Source organism: Ammodytes marinus (assembly GCF_949987685.1).
Source record: "Ammodytes marinus genome assembly, chromosome: 11".
NCBI classification, from domain to species: Eukaryota; Metazoa; Chordata; class Actinopteri; order Uranoscopiformes; family Ammodytidae; genus Ammodytes; species Ammodytes marinus.
Window position 1 is genome coordinate 11,816,218 of NC_137215.1, and position 23,725 is coordinate 11,839,942.

The window sequence follows — 23,725 nt, forward strand, 5'->3', positions numbered from 1 at the left end:
GTCCTTGTATCATTTGGCTAGGAATGCAATTCATTGGTCAATATATATTTACATAACTTAATCTACCTGACTAAATTCTTTTTTTAAAAGGACGTGGGTGAACAAAGTGGTGCAAAAGATTTTTTATTGGTTTAAAAAGCAGGAACCCACTCTCAAAAGGCACAGAGGTCGCATGCAGGCTTACTCGGATAACAGCAGACCAACTTAGACAGCTTCAATGATAGTGTATTCTCGCCCTTCCACAATCTCATTTATCTAGAGATGGGCGTTCGTTTGAGAAGTGTTTTTTTTTCTCAAGCAAACTACCCAGGGCACCAATTTTTGTTGAAACAACCTGGTGTTTTAGATGTCAAATAAGGTGACAAGTGCAATAAAAGGAGCAGTCGGTAAAAATCCATTCCATCAAACCTCACAGTCAAAGTGAACAGACTTTATATATACAACATATTATAGTTTGGATATTCTTTTTCATTTTAAATTTAAGCTAGCATGGATGTAAAATCAAGAAATATATTTAATATTAGTAAAAAAAAAATAATAATTGTATATCACCGCATTGTGTCCCTGGACTTTGCTGTATAAGCAAGATTATTCCGATTTGTCCCATTCCACATGAGTTCACATAGAGCCAGAATGCCACAGGTTGAAGGCAGGGAGGGGCTCGGTGACAGCTGCCATGCTTTCTTATATTCTTTTTTCAATGATCCAAAAAACAAGAACCAATCATTACAATATCATCTGTCCTGTTTCTCTCCACCCTATGCACTTTTTTCTCATTTTCTACCTTCTCTACTCCATTCACTGACCCTCTCATCCTCCCAGTATCTCCTCTTTTTTCATCACACTATCCCAACTCTTCTCTCGTTCCCTCTCTGTTCTACATCCTTCTCTTCGTCTCTTTCTCTATGTCTCTTTCTCCTTTCCTAATTCTTTATATAAATTAACATTCAAGAAAGTAGATAGCTTGGTGCAGGTGACACCCTGTAATTTGACATCCTTTGCCTTTCTCCAAGGAAGGAGAGATGCAATCTGTGGCAATCTGCATTGTGTGTGTGTGTGTGTGTGTGTGTGTGTGTGTGTGTGTGTGTGTGTGTGTGTGTGTGTGTGTGTGTGTGTGTGTGTGTGTGTGTGTGTGTGTGTGTGTGTGTGTGTGTGTGTGTGTGTGTGTGTGTGTGTGTGTGTGTGTGTGTGCGCAGCCTAATCTGGGGTTGTCACACGGCCCGATGCCACTCTCCGTATGCTAATCAATGAATGAAGCTCTGCAAAGCTCTCTTCTGCCAGCTCAACCCCACACCTCAGTGCTGATATGTCTATTAGCCACATGTCAAACTCCCTCTTTTGTTTCTGCCTCCTCCTCTCTCTCTCTCTCTCTCTCTCTCTCTCTCTCTCTCTCTCTCTCTCTCTCTCTCTCTCTCTCTCTCTCTCTCTCTCTCCGCATCTCATTCCCTCCCTAAACATTTGTTCGTTCCTCCTTCCATTTATTTCTCCACACTTTATTCAACTCTGCTCCTGTGATCGTCACTTCCACTGTGTTCCTTTGCACCCACTCTGTACCTACAATGGTTGCACAGCAGAAGTGTACACTTTCTTCCTCAATGCATGTTAATGAGAAGTGCAGGGCATGATAGGACAGGTGTTTTTGAAGCAGGTTGAGGAAATAAATCCATGTACTGTATATAAATCATGTGAAGAATCTAAACAAGAATACCAGTTCCAGTTGATCTTTTTTTAAAGCATTTGAGTAAAGGAGTGGATCACATAAATAATAATACAAGGATTTATATACATTTGTTTCACACACAAATCCCCGATTTCTGCTCCGATTTATTTCAAGGGATGGTGTTAAATCACACACTGTATAGAGGTGGGTCATCTGTCTAAATAACATGTATGATTATATAATGTAGATGTGATATCGGGATAAGTGCTTTCACCAATGACTTTCAATATCAGTGCAAAGAGAAGTTGTCCTGCTTGCTTTACACATATCATTTTCTTCTTTTTTATAAAGTTTTCTGCAACAGCAACCAGAAATAGATGAAATTCAGGGAAAGGGGTTTGTAACGTAGACGGACAGGTAGACAGGAGAGATACAAATGAGATACAGTATTCATGCATTTGTCTAAAAGCTTTTGCAAGCTTAAGAAGGGATGTCATACTGACAGACACACAGACAGACGGACAGACAGGCGTGGAACCAGGCAGACAACAAGGCAAGCAGACGGTTATAGGGGCAGTTAGACAGGCAGTCAGCCCTGGCATTTTGCAGGAGATAAGTAAGCTATCAGAGGAGGGGGATAAATAGCAGAGTAAAGATTGGTCCCGGCCTCCTCAGAGAGGAGCGGGGGGCCACAATGCAGGCGTGGTGGGCAGATAGCCCCCTGCTCTCATTATACTCTTCCTAATCCAAAACGATGTTTACTCAGAGAGAGAGAGAAGGGCCACGCTTATCGAAGCCCTGCACAGTCCTCCAAGCGTGTGTGTGAGTCCTTGTTTGTGTGTGTGTGTGTGTGTGTTAAAATGAGCCTATTCCAATGGAAAAAGGGATCAGCAGTGTCTCCAAGGCAGACTCTGTTGGCTAGAATGTCGATGCTTATCGCACATTGCCTGGCTCTTCTGGTGAAAGGCGAATAGGCTATCTATAACTGCCTATTCACAGCATCTGTATTTACCATAACCAGCTAGGCAGATTGATCATTTCATAATTGCTATTATTTTAACGTGCTGCTATTAATAGTTCAAGCTTTTTATGAAACCTGACTTAATCTGATTTATCAGGGGATGAAGGTCCTTAAAGACCACAATGGATTTTGCTTAAGAGATTTTTGAACTGACTGCAGTAGGCATCTGTATAAATGCATTCTTGTACTGCATAATGGCTCCTACAGAGCTCAAGTACTTCTAAAATACTGATTACACCTTTTCTTTTTATGACAAGGCCATTCTTTTTGAGCTGGAGTATTTGATATACTTAGATCTTAGAACTAAGTATATCAAATATATATACACACACATACACACACACTCACACATACACCTGTACTCATGAATGCACACATTTTCATCTGTGTACATGACCTTTGACCCCCCCCCCCCCCCTCACACACACACACACACACACACACACACACACACACACACACACACACACACACACACACACACACACACACGCGCACACGCCACACACACACACACACATGCACACACACATCTGCTCTGTGGTCTTGTGAACTGTATGTACCCTGTCTAGGCTGGCCGGGGTAATCCTGGCCTCCACTAAAGTAGCCGTGTGAGAGGACAGATTGTCAGTTGATCATGGCCAGCCGAGAGCCTTATCCCTTATTGGATCGGCCATGGAGGAGGCTTAGGAATTATCTGAGGCCTCGCTTAATGTGGAGACGGATCACCGCCAGAGAGCCACACAGCGCCTGAAGACACGCTGGGCCTGAGGGGAGAGAAATACACTGTGTGTGTGTGTGTGTGTGTGTGTGTGTGTGTGTGTGTGTGTGTGTGTGTGTGTGTGTGTGTGTGTGTGTGTGTGTGTGTGTGTGTGTGTGTGTGTGTGTGTGTGTGTGTGTGTGTGTGTGTGTGTGTGTGTGTGTGTGTGTGTGTGTGTGTGTGTGTGTGTGTGTGTGTGTGTGTGTGTGTGTGTGAGAGTAAATGAAACCAACATAGAGTGTGTTTGTGTGCATCAGTATGTAATAGTGATAGAGGCATGTGAGTTTGTGTGTGTGCACAAAGCAACATCACGGGCCACTTAACCCCATCTTGACACTCTTCTCTCTCTCTCTTTCTCTCTCTCTCTCCATCCCACTCCCCTTCCTCCCTTTCTTATAGTATTTGTTTTGCCATCCATTCCCTTCCTCCTCACCAATCTACCTCTATATAATTCCCTTTCCTCCTCTTCCCAATCCACACCTGTCTCTTCTTTAACTCTTCTGATCTATTCTATCACATAGCACTGCTCTGTCCTCTGTGGGACACCTGACAGTGGCTGGTGAAAAGAAGGCAAAAACAACTATTTTATTTCTGAAGGTATAAGAAACATAATTCAATTGCTGCTTTGTTAAGGAAAACTTTTGACCGACACTTCATATCCCAGAGCACACCTGTGAAAACTATCAATAGCAGCAGCAGACCTTTCTATCAATACATTGTACAGCAAAGACAATGGTCATTGCCTGGTCTTATGTGTGAACTGACCTTTGTGATGGTAAAAGGCAGAGTTGTCAGAAACAATTCAAAGACCCACCCTTAATTTTTAAGACATTTAAACAGTCTTAAAAGCAGCAATCAATCGATATTGCTTTTCAGCACACAAGCCCAGATCCTGTTATCTTTTAAATGAGAGCGCTCGGGCGGCTCTGTTTGATTACATTTATTTTTGGAACTGCTGCGACCAAAGTTACAGCATTGTCTCGAACAAATACTGTTAGCTTACCTTGGTTAAGCCCCCTGAGTCATTTAAGGTATTTTCAAAAATAGTACCTGAGGTTACCTTTGCTGCCTAAACCTGGATAAGCAGCAGAAAGTAGGCGCATGGATGAATAATTCCATCCCTGTGCATGTGATTACTGCCAGCTAGTAAGGCCAGATTAGCACTGCCATAAGTTGTGGATTTACCTCTAAAGCTGGGGAACAATAGTCTGTCAAGGGGGGGGGAGAAAGGAGAAAGAGGGGGAAGAAGGGGGAAGAAAAAAAAGAGAGAAAAAGAGGAAAAAAATGAAAAATTGAGGGAAAATGAAGTGAGTTAGTGTTAATTATATACCTCAGAACGTACAAAACAGTTGTCATATCACTTAATAATTCATACAAATAAGACATCACCCATTGTGAGTGGAATTAGAATTGTAGGCCTATTTCTTATGAACAAGAAATAAGAAAAAATTGCAGGGGTTGAAGGAAGGAGTCAAGCCGATCACTTCATTTGGCTGCACACCTCTGTGGCCGTTTATTCACATCTCACAAACATTTTCCAGCACACGTCATACAGCCACCTTTTAACTACACATGGTGCCCCGTCTCCCCTGTTACCATACGCCCTCTTAAAAGGGAGCAAAACATTTCATTCATGAATCTATGTAAATAAATTTCAGTGAATTATGTCCATTTAGCGTCCGTCACAAAAGGAAGTCATATTTACAATCAAAATCAAGCAACAGGATACACAATTAATAAAATGAGGAAGGGAGACTCAGGTATATAAACAAATAAGTAAAATAAATTATTATAAAATAAATTAATAATAAAAAACAATGAAAAGGATGCCTCTTCATATTTCAATGATTGATCACACCTTAACCACAAAGGGAGATAAAAGCAACCGTTTTTAACTTTCAAAAATAACTTTTATCTGTCGCACATGTCAGTAAAGCAAGAATACTTAAGTCATCGTGTGTTTTGCACACAACAATATTTCTGCTGACGGCTCCAGCTTAGAGTTACACAGTAAAAACAAGATATAAAAATATACATAAGAAAACACTGTGCAAATAATATGCACATGCATGTACTCACTTTCACTCATTCACACACGCACACCATCTGTCCACGTCTGCTCGCTCGCTCTCACTCACACACACACACACACACACACACACACAGTTCAATACATATTAAAGTCTCTGTAAGGTGCATAGCACAGACCACATTGTTTGTGGTTGTGTGTTCTCAGAGCGGTTGGGGGAGGTAATGAGTTTGTAGTGGGGGGTGATCTCTTTCACAGCTCTGGGGAAGAAGCTGTTCTATAGCCTGTTTGTTTTAGTCTTTAGATATCTGTACCTCTTCCTAGATGGCAGAGGTACAAACAGTCCGTAGCCCGGGTGGGTGGGATCAGATGAGATACACCTGGCCTTCTTCTGGAGGCAGCTGGTGTATAGTGATTCCAGATTTGGGAGTGGACTCCCCACTATTCTCTGAGCCGTTTTCACCAGTGGGGCCAGAGCCTTTCTGTCCTTCGCCATGCAGCTACCATACCACACCGTCACGCTGAGGCTCTCTATTGTGGACATTATTTTGGGACAGTAGCGGAAGCAGCAGGGGCAAAAGGGGCAGAGAAGAGGGTGGCACCCAGGGACCTGCTGGGCAGCAACCAGGGCAGGTACCTGAGAGTCAGCTGGAGCCAGCAGCACAAGCTGAGGGCTGGAGGGTGGAGCAGGTAACATCTTCAGCTTCACAGCCAGCGGTGGTTAGAGTGCAAACACGCCTTTTCTTCTCCACCAGATACTCTGCCATTCTGTCAACTCTGTCTATGCGTGGCACAGCAGTCATCAACAGCCTGGCACGCTGTCCATAGCTTGTACTGTACAGTCATCCACAGTCTTAAACAAAGAGAAAACAGATACACTATCAGTGAGGCAAGCAGCAAATGCATTGTTATTACAACCATTAACAGCTGTCATCATACCTAGGCCACACATAATGAGCTCATGTTTACATCATTATCTTTAAGGGAACCTACAGTAGCTCTTGTGAACAAGTAAACACTGGATGTAAACATGCTAACTAACTACTATACACTGAGATAGTATCACACTAACATACAGCAATAACCACCACAATAGCTTATGTAAACTGAAGTAGCTAACAGTGGCTGGCTGCTTCGATACATTGAATGCGTATCGAATGGAATACGGAATGCTCCTAGATACCTCTACAGCCTTACAGCTTTAGCACATAAACAAACGAGAACTAAAGCTTTGTGAATTACATTAGATAACATCGTAAATGTCCATGCTGAGCGACGTTAATGTAGTCAGGAAAGGCGACGTACAGCTAACTAGGCTACTGACTGTTGCTTCAATACAGAGATACAATGCCTGTGCTACGTTAGGGATGAATGAAAATGTGAAGCATAGCTAATATGGATGTAAAAACATTAAGTGGTTACTTACTTTGATAACGAATGAAGGAATATCTGTAGGTTATTATCCAACAAACAGCGTAGCTCTCTAAACGTAAACAAAGATGGACGTCGCTGTGCTGAGCGTCATGACGCATTGCGCATGCGCCGTACAGGCGTTGACTGATTGGCCGACATCTCCTATAGCTATTGGACAGGCCTTCTCTGATTTGCCGAAATATAGCTGAGGTCCTTTAGCTATTGGAGAGCTTGGGCACTGATTGGTTTAATTTCCAATAGCTTAGATAGACTATCTTTCGCCAGCTACGTCAGAAGCTGGGGAACAATAGTCTGTCAAGGGGGGGGGAGAAAGGAGAAAGAGGGGGAAGAAGGGGGAAGAAAAAAAAGAGAGAAAAAGAGGAAAAAAATGAAAAATTGAGGGAAAATGAAGTGAGTTAGTGTTAATTATATACCTCAGAACGTACAAAACAGTTGTCATATCACTTAATAATTCATACAAATAAGACATCACCCATTGTGAGTGGAATTAGAATTGTAGGCCTATTTCTTATGAACAAGAAATAAGAAAAAATTGCAGGGGTTGAAGGAAGGAGTCAAGCCGATCACTTCATTTGGCTGCACACCTCTGTGGCCGTTTATTCACATCTCACAAACATTTTCCAGCACACGTCATACAGCCACCTTTTAACTACACATGGTGCCCCGTCTCCCCTGTTACCATACGCCCTCTTAAAAGGGAGCAAAACATTTCATTCATGAATCTATGTAAATAAATTTCAGTGAATTATGTCCATTTAGCGTCCGTCACAAAAGGAAGTCATATTTACAATCAAAATCAAGCAACAGGATACACAATTAATAAAATGAGGAAGGGAGACTCAGGTATATAAACAAATAAGTAAAATAAATTATTATAAAATAAATTAATAATAAAAAACAATGAAAAGGATGCCTCTTCATATTTCAATGATTGATCACACCTTAACCACAAAGGGAGATAAAAGCAACCGTTTTTAACTTTCAAAAATAACTTTTATCTGTCGCACATGTCAGTAAAGCAAGAATACTTAAGTCATCGTGTGTTTTGCACACAACAATATTTCTGCTGACGGCTCCAGCTTAGAGTTACACAGTAAAAACAAGATATAAAAATATACATAAGAAAACACTGTGCAAATAATATGCACATGCATGTACTCACTTTCACTCATTCACACACGCACACCATCTGTCCACGTCTGCTCGCTCGCTCTCACTCACACACACACACACACACACACACACACAGTTCAATACATATTAAAGTCTCTGTAAGGTGCATAGCACAGACCACATTGTTTGTGGTTGTGTGTTCTCAGAGCGGTTGGGGGAGGTAATGAGTTTGTAGTGGGGGGTGATCTCTTTCACAGCTCTGGGGAAGAAGCTGTTCTATAGCCTGTTTGTTTTAGTCTTTAGATATCTGTACCTCTTCCTAGATGGCAGAGGTACAAACAGTCCGTAGCCCGGGTGGGTGGGATCAGATGAGATACACCTGGCCTTCTTCTGGAGGCAGCTGGTGTATAGTGATTCCAGATTTGGGAGTGGACTCCCCACTATTCTCTGAGCCGTTTTCACCAGTGGGGCCAGAGCCTTTCTGTCCTTCGCCATGCAGCTACCATACCACACCGTCACGCTGAGGCTCTCTATTGTGGACATTATTTTGGGACAGTAGCGGAAGCAGCAGGGGCAAAAGGGGCAGAGAAGAGGGTGGCACCCAGGGACCTGCTGGGCAGCAACCAGGGCAGGTACCTGAGAGTCAGCTGGAGCCAGCAGCACAAGCTGAGGGCTGGAGGGTGGAGCAGGTAACATCTTCAGCTTCACAGCCAGCGGTGGTTAGAGTGCAAACACGCCTTTTCTTCTCCACCAGATACTCTGCCATTCTGTCAACTCTGTCTATGCGTGGCACAGCAGTCATCAACAGCCTGGCACGCTGTCCATAGCTTGTACTGTACAGTCATCCACAGTCTTAAACAAAGAGAAAACAGATACACTATCAGTGAGGCAAGCAGCAAATGCATTGTTATTACAACCATTAACAGCTGTCATCATACCTAGGCCACACATAATGAGCTCATGTTTACATCATTATCTTTAAGGGAACCTACAGTAGCTCTTGTGAACAAGTAAACACTGGATGTAAACATGCTAACTAACTACTATACACTGAGATAGTATCACACTAACATACAGCAATAACCACCACAATAGCTTATGTAAACTGAAGTAGCTAACAGTGGCTGGCTGCTTCGATACATTGAATGCGTATCGAATGGAATACGGAATGCTCCTAGATACCTCTACAGCCTTACAGCTTTAGCACATAAACAAACGAGAACTAAAGCTTTGTGAATTACATTAGATAACATCGTAAATGTCCATGCTGAGCGACGTTAATGTAGTCAGGAAAGGCGACGTACAGCTAACTAGGCTACTGACTGTTGCTTCAATACAGAGATACAATGCCTGTGCTACGTTAGGGATGAATGAAAATGTGAAGCATAGCTAATATGGATGTAAAAACATTAAGTGGTTACTTACTTTGATAACGAATGAAGGAATATCTGTAGGTTATTATCCAACAAACAGCGTAGCTCTCTAAACGTAAACAAAGATGGACGTCGCTGTGCTGAGCGTCATGACGCATTGCGCATGCGCCGTACAGGCGTTGACTGATTGGCCGACATCTCCTATAGCTATTGGACAGGCCTTCTCTGATTTGCCGAAATATAGCTGAGGTCCTTTAGCTATTGGAGAGCTTGGGCACTGATTGGTTTAATTTCCAATAGCTTAGATAGACTATCTTTCGCCAGCTACGTCAGAAGCTGGGGAACAATAGTCTGTCAAGGGGGGGGGAGAAAGGAGAAAGAGGGGGAAGAAGGGGGAAGAAAAAAAAGAGAGAAAAAGAGGAAAAAAATGAAAAATTGAGGGAAAATGAAGTGAGTTAGTGTTAATTATATACCTCAGAACGTACAAAACAGTTGTCATATCACTTAATAATTCATACAAATAAGACATCACCCATTGTGAGTGGAATTAGAATTGTAGGCCTATTTCTTATGAACAAGAAATAAGAAAAAATTGCAGGGGTTGAAGGAAGGAGTCAAGCCGATCACTTCATTTGGCTGCACACCTCTGTGGCCGTTTATTCACATCTCACAAACATTTTCCAGCACACGTCATACAGCCACCTTTTAACTACACATGGTGCCCCGTCTCCCCTGTTACCATACGCCCTCTTAAAAGGGAGCAAAACATTTCATTCATGAATCTATGTAAATAAATTTCAGTGAATTATGTCCATTTAGCGTCCGTCACAAAAGGAAGTCATATTTACAATCAAAATCAAGCAACAGGATACACAATTAATAAAATGAGGAAGGGAGACTCAGGTATATAAACAAATAAGTAAAATAAATTATTATAAAATAAATTAATAATAAAAAACAATGAAAAGGATGCCTCTTCATATTTCAATGATTGATCACACCTTAACCACAAAGGGAGATAAAAGCAACCGTTTTTAACTTTCAAAAATAACTTTTATCTGTCGCACATGTCAGTAAAGCAAGAATACTTAAGTCATCGTGTGTTTTGCACACAACAATATTTCTGCTGACGGCTCCAGCTTAGAGTTACACAGTAAAAACAAGATATAAAAATATACATAAGAAAACACTGTGCAAATAATATGCACATGCATGTACTCACTTTCACTCATTCACACACGCACACCATCTGTCCACGTCTGCTCGCTCGCTCTCACTCACACACACACACACACACACACACACACAGTTCAATACATATTAAAGTCTCTGTAAGGTGCATAGCACAGACCACATTGTTTGTGGTTGTGTGTTCTCAGAGCGGTTGGGGGAGGTAATGAGTTTGTAGTGGGGGGTGATCTCTTTCACAGCTCTGGGGAAGAAGCTGTTCTATAGCCTGTTTGTTTTAGTCTTTAGATATCTGTACCTCTTCCTAGATGGCAGAGGTACAAACAGTCCGTAGCCCGGGTGGGTGGGATCAGATGAGATACACCTGGCCTTCTTCTGGAGGCAGCTGGTGTATAGTGATTCCAGATTTGGGAGTGGACTCCCCACTATTCTCTGAGCCGTTTTCACCAGTGGGGCCAGAGCCTTTCTGTCCTTCGCCATGCAGCTACCATACCACACCGTCACGCTGAGGCTCTCTATTGTGGACATTATTTTGGGACAGTAGCGGAAGCAGCAGGGGCAAAAGGGGCAGAGAAGAGGGTGGCACCCAGGGACCTGCTGGGCAGCAACCAGGGCAGGTACCTGAGAGTCAGCTGGAGCCAGCAGCACAAGCTGAGGGCTGGAGGGTGGAGCAGGTAACATCTTCAGCTTCACAGCCAGCGGTGGTTAGAGTGCAAACACGCCTTTTCTTCTCCACCAGATACTCTGCCATTCTGTCAACTCTGTCTATGCGTGGCACAGCAGTCATCAACAGCCTGGCACGCTGTCCATAGCTTGTACTGTACAGTCATCCACAGTCTTAAACAAAGAGAAAACAGATACACTATCAGTGAGGCAAGCAGCAAATGCATTGTTATTACAACCATTAACAGCTGTCATCATACCTAGGCCACACATAATGAGCTCATGTTTACATCATTATCTTTAAGGGAACCTACAGTAGCTCTTGTGAACAAGTAAACACTGGATGTAAACATGCTAACTAACTACTATACACTGAGATAGTATCACACTAACATACAGCAATAACCACCACAATAGCTTATGTAAACTGAAGTAGCTAACAGTGGCTGGCTGCTTCGATACATTGAATGCGTATCGAATGGAATACGGAATGCTCCTAGATACCTCTACAGCCTTACAGCTTTAGCACATAAACAAACGAGAACTAAAGCTTTGTGAATTACATTAGATAACATCGTAAATGTCCATGCTGAGCGACGTTAATGTAGTCAGGAAAGGCGACGTACAGCTAACTAGGCTACTGACTGTTGCTTCAATACAGAGATACAATGCCTGTGCTACGTTAGGGATGAATGAAAATGTGAAGCATAGCTAATATGGATGTAAAAACATTAAGTGGTTACTTACTTTGATAACGAATGAAGGAATATCTGTAGGTTATTATCCAACAAACAGCGTAGCTCTCTAAACGTAAACAAAGATGGACGTCGCTGTGCTGAGCGTCATGACGCATTGCGCATGCGCCGTACAGGCGTTGACTGATTGGCCGACATCTCCTATAGCTATTGGACAGGCCTTCTCTGATTTGCCGAAATATAGCTGAGGTCCTTTAGCTATTGGAGAGCTTGGGCACTGATTGGTTTAATTTCCAATAGCTTAGATAGACTATCTTTCGCCAGCTACGTCAGAAGCTGGGGAACAATAGTCTGTCAAGGGGGGGGGAGAAAGGAGAAAGAGGGGGAAGAAGGGGGAAGAAAAAAAAGAGAGAAAAAGAGGAAAAAAATGAAAAATTGAGGGAAAATGAAGTGAGTTAGTGTTAATTATATACCTCAGAACGTACAAAACAGTTGTCATATCACTTAATAATTCATACAAATAAGACATCACCCATTGTGAGTGGAATTAGAATTGTAGGCCTATTTCTTATGAACAAGAAATAAGAAAAAATTGCAGGGGTTGAAGGAAGGAGTCAAGCCGATCACTTCATTTGGCTGCACACCTCTGTGGCCGTTTATTCACATCTCACAAACATTTTCCAGCACACGTCATACAGCCACCTTTTAACTACACATGGTGCCCCGTCTCCCCTGTTACCATACGCCCTCTTAAAAGGGAGCAAAACATTTCATTCATGAATCTATGTAAATAAATTTCAGTGAATTATGTCCATTTAGCGTCCGTCACAAAAGGAAGTCATATTTACAATCAAAATCAAGCAACAGGATACACAATTAATAAAATGAGGAAGGGAGACTCAGGTATATAAACAAATAAGTAAAATAAATTATTATAAAATAAATTAATAATAAAAAACAATGAAAAGGATGCCTCTTCATATTTCAATGATTGATCACACCTTAACCACAAAGGGAGATAAAAGCAACCGTTTTTAACTTTCAAAAATAACTTTTATCTGTCGCACATGTCAGTAAAGCAAGAATACTTAAGTCATCGTGTGTTTTGCACACAACAATATTTCTGCTGACGGCTCCAGCTTAGAGTTACACAGTAAAAACAAGATATAAAAATATACATAAGAAAACACTGTGCAAATAATATGCACATGCATGTACTCACTTTCACTCATTCACACACGCACACCATCTGTCCACGTCTGCTCGCTCGCTCTCACTCACACACACACACACACACACACACACACAGTTCAATACATATTAAAGTCTCTGTAAGGTGCATAGCACAGACCACATTGTTTGTGGTTGTGTGTTCTCAGAGCGGTTGGGGGAGGTAATGAGTTTGTAGTGGGGGGTGATCTCTTTCACAGCTCTGGGGAAGAAGCTGTTCTATAGCCTGTTTGTTTTAGTCTTTAGATATCTGTACCTCTTCCTAGATGGCAGAGGTACAAACAGTCCGTAGCCCGGGTGGGTGGGATCAGATGAGATACACCTGGCCTTCTTCTGGAGGCAGCTGGTGTATAGTGATTCCAGATTTGGGAGTGGACTCCCCACTATTCTCTGAGCCGTTTTCACCAGTGGGGCCAGAGCCTTTCTGTCCTTCGCCATGCAGCTACCATACCACACCGTCACGCTGAGGCTCTCTATTGTGGACATTATTTTGGGACAGTAGCGGAAGCAGCAGGGGCAAAAGGGGCAGAGAAGAGGGTGGCACCCAGGGACCTGCTGGGCAGCAACCAGGGCAGGTACCTGAGAGTCAGCTGGAGCCAGCAGCACAAGCTGAGGGCTGGAGGGTGGAGCAGGTAACATCTTCAGCTTCACAGCCAGCGGTGGTTAGAGTGCAAACACGCCTTTTCTTCTCCACCAGATACTCTGCCATTCTGTCAACTCTGTCTATGCGTGGCACAGCAGTCATCAACAGCCTGGCACGCTGTCCATAGCTTGTACTGTACAGTCATCCACAGTCTTAAACAAAGAGAAAACAGATACACTATCAGTGAGGCAAGCAGCAAATGCATTGTTATTACAACCATTAACAGCTGTCATCATACCTAGGCCACACATAATGAGCTCATGTTTACATCATTATCTTTAAGGGAACCTACAGTAGCTCTTGTGAACAAGTAAACACTGGATGTAAACATGCTAACTAACTACTATACACTGAGATAGTATCACACTAACATACAGCAATAACCACCACAATAGCTTATGTAAACTGAAGTAGCTAACAGTGGCTGGCTGCTTCGATACATTGAATGCGTATCGAATGGAATACGGAATGCTCCTAGATACCTCTACAGCCTTACAGCTTTAGCACATAAACAAACGAGAACTAAAGCTTTGTGAATTACATTAGATAACATCGTAAATGTCCATGCTGAGCGACGTTAATGTAGTCAGGAAAGGCGACGTACAGCTAACTAGGCTACTGACTGTTGCTTCAATACAGAGATACAATGCCTGTGCTACGTTAGGGATGAATGAAAATGTGAAGCATAGCTAATATGGATGTAAAAACATTAAGTGGTTACTTACTTTGATAACGAATGAAGGAATATCTGTAGGTTATTATCCAACAAACAGCGTAGCTCTCTAAACGTAAACAAAGATGGACGTCGCTGTGCTGAGCGTCATGACGCATTGCGCATGCGCCGTACAGGCGTTGACTGATTGGCCGACATCTCCTATAGCTATTGGACAGGCCTTCTCTGATTTGCCGAAATATAGCTGAGGTCCTTTAGCTATTGGAGAGCTTGGGCACTGATTGGTTTAATTTCCAATAGCTTAGATAGACTATCTTTCGCCAGCTACGTCAGAAGCTGGGGAACAATAGTCTGTCAAGGGGGGGGGAGAAAGGAGAAAGAGGGGGAAGAAGGGGGAAGAAAAAAAAGAGAGAAAAAGAGGAAAAAAATGAAAAATTGAGGGAAAATGAAGTGAGTTAGTGTTAATTATATACCTCAGAACGTACAAAACAGTTGTCATATCACTTAATAATTCATACAAATAAGACATCACCCATTGTGAGTGGAATTAGAATTGTAGGCCTATTTCTTATGAACAAGAAATAAGAAAAAATTGCAGGGGTTGAAGGAAGGAGTCAAGCCGATCACTTCATTTGGCTGCACACCTCTGTGGCCGTTTATTCACATCTCACAAACATTTTCCAGCACACGTCATACAGCCACCTTTTAACTACACATGGTGCCCCGTCTCCCCTGTTACCATACGCCCTCTTAAAAGGGAGCAAAACATTTCATTCATGAATCTATGTAAATAAATTTCAGTGAATTATGTCCATTTAGCGTCCGTCACAAAAGGAAGTCATATTTACAATCAAAATCAAGCAACAGGATACACAATTAATAAAATGAGGAAGGGAGACTCAGGTATATAAACAAATAAGTAAAATAAATTATTATAAAATAAATTAATAATAAAAAACAATGAAAAGGATGCCTCTTCATATTTCAATGATTGATCACACCTTAACCACAAAGGGAGATAAAAGCAACCGTTTTTAACTTTCAAAAATAACTTTTATCTGTCGCACATGTCAGTAAAGCAAGAATACTTAAGTCATCGTGTGTTTTGCACACAACAATATTTCTGCTGACGGCTCCAGCTTAGAGTTACACAGTAAAAACAAGATATAAAAATATACATAAGAAAACACTGTGCAAATAATATGCACATGCATGTACTCACTTTCACTCATTCACACACGCACACCATCTGTCCACGTCTGCTCGCTCGCTCTCACTCACACACACACACACACACACACACACACAGTTCAATACATATTAAAGTCTCTGTAAGGTGCATAGCACAGACCACATTGTTTGTGGTTGTGTGTTCTCAGAGCGGTTGGGGGAGGTAATGAGTTTGTAGTGGGGGGTGATCTCTTTCACAGCTCTGGGGAAGAAGCTGTTCTATAGCCTGTTTGTTTTAGTCTTTAGATATCTGTACCTCTTCCTAGATGGCAGAGGTACAAACAGTCCGTAGCCCGGGTGGGTGGGATCAGATGAGATACACCTGGCCTTCTTCTGGAGGCAGCTGGTGTATAGTGATTCCAGATTTGGGAGTGGACTCCCCACTATTCTCTGAGCCGTTTTCACCAGTGGGGCCAGAGCCTTTCTGTCCTTCGCCATGCAGCTACCATACCACACCGTCACGCTGAGGCTCTCTATTGTGGACATTATTTTGGGACAGTAGCGGAAGCAGCAGGGGCAAAAGGGGCAGAGAAGAGGGTGGCACCCAGGGACCTGCTGGGCAGCAACCAGGGCAGGTACCTGAGAGTCAGCTGGAGCCAGCAGCACAAGCTGAGGGCTGGAGGGTGGAGCAGGTAACATCTTCAGCTTCACAGCCAGCGGTGGTTAGAGTGCAAACACGCCTTTTCTTCTCCACCAGATACTCTGCCATTCTGTCAACTCTGTCTATGCGTGGCACAGCAGTCATCAACAGCCTGGCACGCTGTCCATAGCTTGTACTGTACAGTCATCCACAGTCTTAAACAAAGAGAAAACAGATACACTATCAGTGAGGCAAGCAGCAAATGCATTGTTATTACAACCATTAACAGCTGTCATCATACCTAGGCCACACATAATGAGCTCATGTTTACATCATTATCTTTAAGGGAACCTACAGTAGCTCTTGTGAACAAGTAAACACTGGATGTAAACATGCTAACTAACTACTATACACTGAGATAGTATCACACTAACATACAGCAATAACCACCACAATAGCTTATGTAAACTGAAGTAGCTAACAGTGGCTGGCTGCTTCGATACATTGAATGCGTATCGAATGGAATACGGAATGCTCCTAGATACCTCTACAGCCTTACAGCTTTAGCACATAAACAAACGAGAACTAAAGCTTTGTGAATTACATTAGATAACATCGTAAATGTCCATGCTGAGCGACGTTAATGTAGTCAGGAAAGGCGACGTACAGCTAACTAGGCTACTGACTGTTGCTTCAATACAGAGATACAATGCCTGTGCTACGTTAGGGATGAATGAAAATGTGAAGCATAGCTAATATGGATGTAAAAACATTAAGTGGTTACTTACTTTGATAACGAATGAAGGAATATCTGTAGGTTATTATCCAACAAACAGCGTAGCTCTCTAAACGTAAACAAAGATGGACGTCGCTGTGCTGAGCGTCATGACGCATTGCGCATGCGCCGTACAGGCGTTGACTGATTGGCCGACATCTCCTATAGCTATTGGACAGGCCTTCTCTGATTTGCCGAAATATAGCTGAGGTCCTTTAGCTATTGGAGAGCTTGGGCACTGATTGGTTTAATTTCCAATAGCTTAGATAGACTATCTTTCGCCAGCTACGTCAGAAGCTGGGGAACAATAGTCTGTCAAGGGGGGGGGAGAAAGGAGAAAGAGGGGGAAGAAGGGGGAAGAAAAAAAAGAGAGAAAAAGAGGAAAAAAATGAAAAATTGAGGGAAAATGAAGTGAGTTAGTGTTAATTATATACCTCAGAACGTACAAAACAGTTGTCATATCACTTAATAATTCATACAAATAAGACATCACCCATTGTGAGTGGAATTAGAATTGTAGGCCTATTTCTTATGAACAAGAAATAAGAAAAAATTGCAGGGGTTGAAGGAAGGAGTCAAGCCGATCACTTCATTTGGCTGCACACCTCTGTGGCCGTTTATTCACATCTCACAAACATTTTCCAGCACACGTCATACAGCCACCTTTTAACTACACATGGTGCCCCGTCTCCCCTGTTACCATACGCCCTCTTAAAAGGGAGCAAAACATTTCATTCATGAATCTATGTAAATAAATTTCAGTGAATTATGTCCATTTAGCGTCCGTCACAAAAGGAAGTCATATTTACAATCAAAATCAAGCAACAGGATACACAATTAATAAAATGAGGAAGGGAGACTCAGGTATATAAACAAATAAGTAAAATAAATTATTATAAAATAAATTAATAATAAAAAACAATGAAAAGGATGCCTCTTCATATTTCAATGATTGATCACACCTTAACCACAAAGGGAGATAAAAGCAACCGTTTTTAACTTTCAAAAATAACTTTTATCTGTCGCACATGTCAGTAAAGCAAGAATACTTAAGTCATCGTGTGTTTTGCACACAACAATATTTCTGCTGACGGCTCCAGCTTAGAGTTACACAGTAAAAACAAGATATAAAAATATACATAAGAAAACACTGTGCAAATAATATGCACATGCATGTACTCACTTTCACTCATTCACACACGCACACCATCTGTCCACGTCTGCTCGCTCGCTCTCACTCACACACACACACACACACACACACACACAGTTCAATACATATTAAAGTCTCTGTAAGGTGCATAGCACAGACCACATTGTTTGTGGTTGTGTGTTCTCAGAGCGGTTGGGGGAGGTAATGAGTTTGTAGTGGGGGGTGATCTCTTTCACAGCTCTGGGGAAGAAGCTGTTCTATAGCCTGTTTGTTTTAGTCTTTAGATATCTGTACCTCTTCCTAGATGGCAGAGGTACAAACAGTCCGTAGCCCGGGTGGGTGGGATCAGATGAGATACACCTGGCCTTCTTCTGGAGGCAGCTGGTGTATAGTGATTCCAGATTTGGGAGTGGACTCCCCACTATTCTCTGAGCCGTTTTCACCAGTGGGGCCAGAGCCTTTCTGTCCTTCGCCATGCAGCTACCATACCACACCGTCACGCTGAGGCTCTCTATTGTGGACATTATTTTGGGACAGTAGCGGAAGCAGCAGGGGCAAAAGGGGCAGAGAAGAGGGTGGCACCCAGGGACCTGCTGGGCAGCAACCAGGGCAGGTACCTGAGAGTCAGCTGGAGCCAGCAGCACAAGCTGAGGGCTGGAGGGTGGAGCAGGTAACATCTTCAGCTTCACAGCCAGCGGTGGTTAGAGTGCAAACACGCCTTTTCTTCTCCACCAGATACTCTGCCATTCTGTCAACTCTGTCTATGCGTGGCACAGCAGTCATCAACAGCCTGGCACGCTGTCCATAGCTTGTACTGTACAGTCATCCACAGTCTTAAACAAAGAGAAAACAGATACACTATCAGTGAGGCAAGCAGCAAATGCATTGTTATTACAACCATTAACAGCTGTCATCATACCTAGGCCACACATAATGAGCTCATGTTTACATCATTATCTTTAAGGGAACCTACAGTAGCTCTTGTGAACAAGTAAACACTGGATGTAAACATGCTAACTAACTACTATACACTGAGATAGTATCACACTAACATACAGCAATAACCACCACAATAGCTTATGTAAACTGAAGTAGCTAACAGTGGCTGGCTGCTTCGATACATTGAATGCGTATCGAATGGAATACGGAATGCTCCTAGATACCTCTACAGCCTTACAGCTTTAGCACATAAACAAACGAGAACTAAAGCTTTGTGAATTACATTAGATAACATCGTAAATGTCCATGCTGAGCGACGTTAATGTAGTCAGGAAAGGCGACGTACAGCTAACTAGGCTACTGACTGTTGCTTCAATACAGAGATACAATGCCTGTGCTACGTTAGGGATGAATGAAAATGTGAAGCATAGCTAATATGGATGTAAAAACATTAAGTGGTTACTTACTTTGATAACGAATGAAGGAATATCTGTAGGTTATTATCCAACAAACAGCGTAGCTCTCTAAACGTAAACAAAGATGGACGTCGCTGTGCTGAGCGTCATGACGCATTGCGCATGCGCCGTACAGGCGTTGACTGATTGGCCGACATCTCCTATAGCTATTGGACAGGCCTTCTCTGATTTGCCGAAATATAGCTGAGGTCCTTTAGCTATTGGAGAGCTTGGGCACTGATTGGTTTAATTTCCAATAGCTTAGATAGACTATCTTTCGCCAGCTACGTCAGTTCCAGATCACAGGGCTGTGGAGGGGTTTAGGAGCTGGGCAGTATAGTGTGGATTATATAGGTACCAGACTGCAGCCAAGAAATCTAATTGGCTCAGAAGGCCTGCCATCTCCAGTACTGTTAACGTTGGGTGTGTCTTAGTCTCTAAAACACACCAGGAATGATGCATGTCTTCAGGACTTGTTTCTAAAAAAAAAAAGCAAAGGCATAAGAATCCCATGGAAAGCACACTACTACTGTATTCAATACTTTTCAACTCTTCAATAGGTCTTCATCAGATACAGAACTTTCATGAAGTGAGATATGTTTAAAGGTGCATTATGTAGTTTCAGGGGAGGGGGGTTGCAGTTGGTCTACAAAACATATTTTCTCTACATGTAATTCTTGAGATTACTATGATTAGATTTCATTATTATTGATCCATAAGAAACACATTTGGGCAATGCCAGAAAACCCTCTTTCACTTTTATTAGTAAGAAATAATCCTAAAGTGTACGATAAATCAAAATTATATGTTCTCTACATGGTAATTGGTGTGTCTCAGCAAAGTTATATGTATGAACAAAATTGGACTCAATAATAGTAATAATACAGCATGCAACCATATAAACTGATTCTCCCTCCATAGAAATTACATTTAGGTTATATTTGCAGGTTGGCTGTGCTGAGAGGCTAGAGTATGCTTAAATAAGCACCAGGCAGCGGCTGAGATAAAACTAAGAATGCATTTTTTATGACTTTTTCATGTTTAAGCCACTCACAAGTGGAATTTGTTTTGCAAAAAAACAAGTATGAAACCTCACCATAAAATGAATGCAAAATGCAGCATTCACCATCCATGGTACACGTTTCGTTTAAAAAAAAAATATATAAAATGCTATCAGAAAGGTTTAATTTTACAGTTCATTAGCAACCCAGAGGGTAGCAACAATGTTTCTAGCTCACAACCCCAATAAGCTTCACATATGGCTTTTGGGGTAACACCATTGACAAGGTTTAGTGCCTGGGAGTGATAACTTTATTAAGCTGACACACACACACACACACACACACACACACACACACACACACACACACACACACACACACACACAAACACCTTAAATGCTTCCTTTCCTCATCTAGTAATTGAAGGTGAGAAATAATTTCATTATCCTCAGGAAGAGTAATCTGCTCTCAACTCCTGATCCCTTCATTTCCTACAGTGCACCTAGACCTGGGAGGCACACACACACACACACACACACACACACACACACACACACACACACACACACACACACACACACACACACACACACAAACAGGCACCACATACTTATCACACATGCATGCACACACGCACTCACACACACACACTCTCACACACACACACACACACACACACACACACACACACGCACACAGTTTTTATCACCCTGGGCTATTAATGCTATTGGAGTTGGGGATTAACCATCAGATTCACATATGCTTTACAAAGCTTTATTACTTGGTGCTGTCTGTGTTTCTCTCTCTCACACATGCATGTATTCACACACTCATGTACACACACTCACATAGCTGTGTATTATGAAAGTTAATCTGGAAGTGTGGGCTCCAGTAAGGGGACAGGAACGCTCTCAGAATACAGTATGAAAACAAGGCAAGAAATATCTGGTTTAGAACCTTACATAATTGGTACTGGACCATTTGGAACCATTTGTTGTGTTATTTTTCTTGATGTCATCATTACAAATGGCCTTGAGGCATCTTGCTTTAACACAAACAGATGTACAATACCTCCTAGAGGGAACCTGAAAGGAGTGTACAGTAAGGCCAAATTATTCCCCTGACACCTTGGTTACTTCAGCCTCTCTGTGTTGTTGTTACATTACCACCCTCTACTGTTCATCTGTCCAAGATGTTGTGGGTGGCCTTTGATGTCAAGTGTCATGGTGACACACATCTGTGGATGTAGGGGGGACCACACACATACCTATTCCATAACAGGGGCTGAGGGTCTGACTCCTGCAGCAGATGCATTTGTTCCTACCTGCCTGATGAATACTCAAATGAAATGTAATTAATGTTTTTTTTAATTCATACAGGTAACAAGAGCTGTGCCTAAGGCTTTGTTCTGTACCTACAGTGAACCACAGACTAAATTCTGCCCTAAATCTATATTACGATAAAGTGTCTTGATAAATGTTAATTAGTCACACTGTGGCCAGTGAAGCTCAATTATAAGGGATCCAGGTTATTTAATAATTGAAAATGAAGATGAGCGTAAGTATATATATTGTCATTGTTGCAATTTTAATAAAATGGTTAATCATCTAGCCGTACTTATACACTTTAATTCCTTTAACGGATATGACCTGCAGATATTTTTTAATATTCTTATTGTCACCAAATATTTTGCAAAGACTAGACCCAGCAATGAGCTGCTCTGTTGAACTGAGTGACATTTTTCTTCATTACTGCACTGTGAGTTTATTTTGGGTCAATCGCCCAATACATTTTTATTTTTATTTTTTTTATTTTTTGATATTTTTTGGGCATTTTTATGCTTTATTGATAGTGCAGAGAGACAGAGGTGAAATGGGGCAGAGAGGGGAGTGACATGCAGAGAACAACCGCGGGCGGGAATCGAACCCGGGTCTGCTGCTGGGCCCTGCCCGGGGGGGGGGGACGACGGCCTACCAACTGAGCTAAGGGCCCCCCCCCAATACACCATTCTGTTGCTGTTAATAATCACTAGTGCACCCCATGTCTTTTTTGTTTGTTTTTTAATTCATGGATGAAGCAGTCCGCAACAAATGCTTCGGTTTGAGCAACATTTTCCAGATACTACAAAAACGTAACGTATTGATGTGTGACCCATATTTAGAGATTTGTGTCTAGGAACAAATAGACTTAGGGGTGAGAGACACAGACAAGGTAGGGAAGTCCGGAAAGTATTGAAAACAGACTAATGCATTGATGTTGTTTTAAACTTTTGAAGTTAATTATTAACAAGAAAAATTAAATAATACAATAATAAAATATCTACAATGATAAAGAATTCAAAACCACAACATATCAGATTTAAAAAAAAACATTTATTGGGAGCTCCCGTGGCTGAGACCTTGTCGCAGAGGACCCAGGTTCGACTCCAGCCCAGGCCGTCTTCCCCTCTCTATCCCCATTTCAAATACTCCAAATCTTAAAACTGTTACTGCATTGCCACAACTGGTATACCATTGCTCACTTGCCTACATGCCAAATGACAGTATAAAGTTTTCCATACTGTGTGACAAGCTCTTTGCTGAAGGGGAATAACAGATGAAATTTACAATGTCACCTTATTTAAGCCTCACATGTCTTGACACTATTGACACACAGTATAGCTACTCTGACTGTCATTTGTATTTGAGTGTGTGTGTGTGTGTGTGTGTGTGTGTGTGTGTGTGTGTGTGTGTGTGTGTGTGTTTGTGTGTGCTGTCAGGCCGAGACTTAAAAAGTGTGTTTTTTTTCTAATGGGGAAAAGGAATATTTGGACATTTTATCAATAGGCATTATTAAATCCTGCTTGCTTGAGCTAATCTTGGCGGACCGGAGCGAGGCGAAAGAGAGAGCGAGCGAGCGAGAGAGATAGAGACAGAGAGGGAGAGTGAGAGAGCAGTGATGTCTGCCCCACGAGGTGAAGAGAGACCGCCTGTAAGCTGCTTATTATATCGACTACCACCTTTTCTCTCTCCTCCTCCATCCCTCCTCCATCCCTCCTTCCCCCCTCCCCAGTTTTCTCTCGTTACCTTGCTCATTTCCTATCTCTGTCGCTTGCTTTCTCTAACTCATTC

The 23,725-nt window shown here is 42.1% G+C and overlaps 1 protein-coding gene across 1 annotated transcript in view; it reads left to right on the top strand.

Annotated features, from left to right (window-relative positions):
- Window positions 1-23,725, top strand: part of camkmt (calmodulin-lysine N-methyltransferase) — a 111,152-nt gene that overhangs the window by 58,649 nt on the left and 28,778 nt on the right. The window lies entirely within an intron of this gene.